General features: G+C 49.2%; 1 pseudogene; it reads left to right on the forward strand.

Moving 5' to 3' along the window:
• The first annotated feature begins 5089 nt into the window (after nt 1–5089).
• Nucleotides 5090–5371, forward strand: LOC117722010 (small ribosomal subunit protein eS28 pseudogene; annotated as a pseudogene).

Consider the following 5371-nt stretch of genomic DNA (forward strand, 5'->3'; position numbering starts at 1 on the left):
CTTGGATTTTACATTTGGGAATAAAGGAGCAGATTCTAGGGGGGAGAGAGAGAGAGAGAGAGAGAGAGAGAGAGAGAGAGAGAGAGAGAGAGAGAGAGAGAATTCAGCCAGTCAAAATAAAATTGTTTCCCACCCGAGGCAGGGGAAGGGGGCCGGCTTAAGCAGACACTTTCTTCACAGAGAATGGGGTTTAGAAACAAAAGTGAAGGCTCCTTTGATAACTGGCATTCAAGGAAAGGGAGCCCCTAGGTGGGCTGCACAGGAGGCTTGTTTGACACTGGAGGAGGTCACCTGAGCCTCTTTGCCTGGTTGAAAACTTAACCTTTCTTCTTCTGTTCTTTTGATTTTTTTTTTTTCAAATGGCTTCAAGTTGCCAGGGAAAACTAACTCCCCACTGGAAACGGATGGAGTGTTTAGATCCGGTTCTCTGGCCTTCTGGCCTGAAAGGCTCTGATTTAAAGTCTTATGATGTAGAAGTCTGTGGTGACTCACTCCCCCGAGGACCCACTACACCATCTGGTCCCTGCAGGCACGGTCTTGTGAGTCCTCCCAGCACAGGTGGAACAGGGAGAGTGGTGGGTAAATTGTTGCTTCTCAAGAGGGGACCAGTCCTACTTCCTGTCTGCTCTCTGCAGACTAATCCTCTGCGGTGTGTGAGCAAGCAAGCTCATACTCCTGACACTCTAAGAACCCTTACAGCTGAATCCTTTCCGTCACAGCCCTCTATACCCCACACTGCACCAAAATCAACCTTTCCTGCCTTGAGCTGCTTCTGGCGGGGTATTCGATCACCTTGGAAAGATAACTGGTGGGGCTTTTGGCAGGAGCCGGGGAGCTTTCTGATGTCTTAGTAGACTGCAGCTACAGCTACAATGAAACAAATAGCTTGCTGTCAATCAAGCATGAGCTCCACAATATCCTGTGCAGAAAGGACAAGGAGCTATTAACTACCGACTCCGCCATGGCCCCTCCAGCTTAGCTGCCTGGGAACCTGGAAGACGTATCTGGAGAAAGCACACTGAGGCGGAGAGGGCTTTGAAGTGACCCACCTCTCCCAGACTCTGCTTATGGGAGCCTGCAGGATGTTAGTGCTTCCTCAGCGGGACCTCTTGTGCAAACTGAGCAGCCCTGAGAACACAGACCAAGACTCCTCCTCCTTAGAGATGGTCTGCAACTTGTTCCAAAGCACCCACTACAGAGAGGAGGGAGAGGGTCCCGCCGAAACAGGCACACCAAGTTAATTAGTCCTGTGGCAGGGATGAAGTGGGGGGGGGGGGCAAGAAGGACATCATATCCCCCACCAACCGAAGGATTTAACAATGACCACTGGGTGGCTCTTCAAATAACATTATTCTTCAGAGGAGGCAGACTCTACCCTCAGCTTCAGCCTCACCCTCAGTCCCATGTTCCTCTGGCCATGACCGGAGCTTCGTTTTCAGGCCAGACTTAGCCTCCTGTAACCTTTCCACAGCCCATTATCCCAAAATAAATCCAGGAATTGAGGGGGAAGTTCACAGCCCACATGGTGCCAGGAGTAGCCTCTGCCAACCAACGGAGGCCAGGCAGCATTTGTCAGCCTGTCCATTTACTCAAAGGAGACAGCACAGACCATCCACCACTCCCACCATCAGGCGAATTTCCATCCCAGGCTGCTCTGTGTTGTCTTCTCTATCCCAGCACACCTGATCACCTCACACAGATCTGGGGGTGACGTGCTTCGTGAATGGTTAACTGTCGATTTAGAGATAGTTCAATCCACGGCCAAACACCTGGATGTCTTGGTTCAGGTTTCCCAGAAGCAAGCTCAGTGATTATCCCTGTTTCTGTAGCAAGAAAGGCAACAACAGCTCTGAGAGCAGGGAACACAGTACTCGGAGGCTGCAAACTTCCTGCAGACTTCATCAGAAAATGTAAGGCTATTGCAACAAGGATTCAGTGCACCCCAGTCTCCTGACCCGGTGAGACACAAAGGCTGGGCATCCTGTGCTGAGGGCTCCACACACTCTCCTTATATTCTGTGCAGACCCCTGCAGCCCAACACCTGGTAGAAAGTGAGGTTGTGTTAGTTCCTCTGAGACTCCCAAGAGTCTCACTTCAAGGTGTGCAGTACCTTTGCCACCCAAGGAATCCACTGGGACTCACAGGGACTTGGCTGCCTCTGCCTGTTCTCCACCTGGCTCGCTGATACTGTGCTTTGACTGAGCCCATGGGAAGCCTCACTGGGAGGTAGTACTGGTTCAGTATTACTCTTGTCATGTCCAAGTGGAACCCTTCCTTGTCACCTGCATGGTTTGCCAGTGGCATGGAGCCACCATCTACTCAGCTCAGTCCCTCAGGTAACAGGACTGCAGCTGTATTCAGGGAGAACATAGATACATTCTCTCAACAAATATCTGAAACTAAAGATCAAGTATTGTAGGAGTGATATTTAGAAAACATCACCCGGTCCGTCTTGTTCCCAGGCAACTACCATGTTCCTGCTGCTCCTTGGCTCTGATGGGGGCTCTGGCTAGCTAGATGCACAGGCCCTGGCACCCATGAGACCCCAGTGTGGGGGATGGCTCTAAAGGATTTATATATTTAGAAATGCTCAATCAACAAGATGCCCACACAATTAGAGTTGTTACCCAATATCTAACCTTTTGATAGAAGTTGCTACCCAGGACAGCTTTCAACCCATCTGTGGTTCTCCATGGCTGATAGCCTCCTTCTCCTCCCCTTCCTCTTTTTCTTCCCCCACCCTTTTTCTCTCCGAGCTCCACCTCCTCTTCTACTGCCTAATCACGGAGCTCCACAGCTAATACAATGTAGCAGACTAAGTATCCTGCTACAGTCTTCTCACACTGAATCCACAGCCACACAGAGTCAACCTCTCACTGGAAAACGTTACGAACTGCCCAAGACCCAGAACACATGCTCCCAACCCCCTGTCAGTGAGTTCAGAAACTCTGTTTCCTATTCTAAAGACATACCTGATAAAGCAGACCTGTAGCAGACACCCAATCCAGGGTGCTAGCCAAGCACACTCAAGCAGCAGAAGAGTGATCCCCAGATGCAGCATAAATACATAAAGGGGTACTTAGCAAAGCCACAAAAAGGACTGTGACCAATAGTTAGGCATTGTTACGTCAGGGCTGGCATTGTCAAGGACAGCATCTTTTGTTCAATTGTTTGTTGTTTGTTTGTATTTCTGATTTTAAAAACGAAGGCCCAAAATTATTATGCTGTCACAAAAACACTAGAGCATGCAGCAAGCATGAATCACCCATAAGGAATCGAATCCAGGAACCTACACATCCATGGATGTAAAGCATCCCGGTGTTAGCTGGAGTGTGGATGGGACTGTGGGTGACTTCATGAATGCTGGGTTTCCTTCTAGCCTAATAAAAGAAAATGTTCTGAAACTAAATTGCAGTGTCAACTACACAGCTCTCTGAACAGTCTGAAAACAATCATGATGGTTGCTACCACATCACATGATTACCTCCTAACAAAAGTAATGAAACCTATAGAGGGGCATTAGATCAGGGATTCTTGCCTGGCTTCTTCGTCATGCTGCACAAATGACCTCTATCCAGCGTCACCAGTAAGCCATGATCTCCTCTGGGACAAAGGGCCCTGGGATTTGGATGGATGCCCAGTGTTACAATCAAATGTTCTGGGGGGACTTGGTTCGACTCATTTCCTGGCTCACTCACATGTTCCCCTTTGAGGGCTTATCCCAACGAAACAGCTTATTCTGGTGGAGCGAGAGACTTCCAAAAGGCAGGGCCAACTTGGTCAACATCTCAGCGGTTTGAATCCCGTTGGCCTGGAAACAGTGCAAGTTTATCTATTTTGTAACCAAACCCCGACTCAATGAAATGTACTTTCACTGGCTCCTCTCAGGGGCTTTGCCTTTCGCTGTCTATAGGGGAGGGAGCGTTGCCAGGGGGATCTGGCTCTGTGGACAAGCTGATTTCCCAACCCGGGTAAGCTGGCTTCACATCCCAGGGTGCACACGTCTGTCCAGCCCTGATGACGGCAGAGTCCTCGGCTCACTTCCCAGATGTCCACCTCCGTAAACGATGAGAAAAAAGCCAAAGAATCTCCTTGTTGCTTGGAAACCTAGACCAGACCTAGAGGGAGATGGTTTGACAGCCCGTTGAGTTCGACCCTGAGTCATGAAGAAAGCCTGAAGGAAAGGGGGCGCAAGTAGACGATGGAGTCTTGGCCCTCCCCAAGCTCAGTCAGTCCCCCCCGGGCTGTTCTCAAGGCGTCCAAGCTGCCCTGACAAGCAAGAGACAAAGCATTTCCCAGGGCAGCGGGAACCCTGCCAGAAAACCTCCAGCTCCCTGACTTTCCCATTTTCATTTGCCAACGCCTTTGCCTGTTGGGTCCTCGGTGACCTGTGCACTCAATCTGAAAGAGAACTTTGGATACCCTGGAACTGGGCTTACAAGTAGCTGTGATCCCCAATGTGGGATCTGGGAACTGAACCCTGATCCTCTGTAAGAGCAGCACACCATGCTTAATCGTTTAGCCGCTAAGACTTTTCTCTAGACCCATCTCGGTTTCTATTTTTAAAATGAAACCATTTTAGAAGTGTAAGATGTATTATTATACTTTCCAGGACTGAAGGATGGAGGGAGGGAAGAGGATGTGGCATGGCTTGATGTTATCAGAGCACTGGCTATGTGGACCCACACAGGAAGGGTACGGGGTATAGGTACCCACAGTGTGGCCCCTTTTCACAACCTCTGTTCTATCTGTGTGCCATGGTTTTCCAAAACCTCCCCCTCAGGAGAAACTTGGCACAGGGTCCATTCCTATTATTCCTACAACTGCACATGAATCCAACTATGTAATGGCCTTATGTGCTTTTAACTCTATTTGTTTTGAAAACAAACACGTTATGCTTTGTAACTACAGTGCTGTGTTGGTGAGCAGTACACTGCATTACAAATGTCTTAGCACATTCATCAGTCACAATCAAGACACTGGGCAAAGTTAGAAGGATCCGTCAAAGAGATTGACCAAAGTCAAGAGCCAAACACCACCTCAGTGGGTGAGACAGGGGCTAAGTACAGAGGGTCCATCCAAACATGTTTGTTAAGTTAATACTAGGACTCTGGTTCTTAGGTGAAAGTTAAGATGGAGTCTCCACAAGATCACTGCCATCATGGACAGGAGTTGCGTGCAGCTCATCAGGCTGGCTAGGGTAACCAGAGTGTTGGGCAGGACCGGTTTGCAGGGACAGTGCACACAGGTGAGAGTGGAATTTATGGATGACACCAGCTGCTCTATCATCTGAAACATCAAAGGCCGGGTTCAAGAAGGTGATGTGTTCACCCTATTGGAGTCAGAAAGAGAAGCGCAAAGGTTGTGCTGA

Source organism: Arvicanthis niloticus, chromosome 16, assembly GCF_011762505.2.
Source record: "Arvicanthis niloticus isolate mArvNil1 chromosome 16, mArvNil1.pat.X, whole genome shotgun sequence".
NCBI classification, from domain to species: Eukaryota; Metazoa; Chordata; class Mammalia; order Rodentia; family Muridae; genus Arvicanthis; species Arvicanthis niloticus.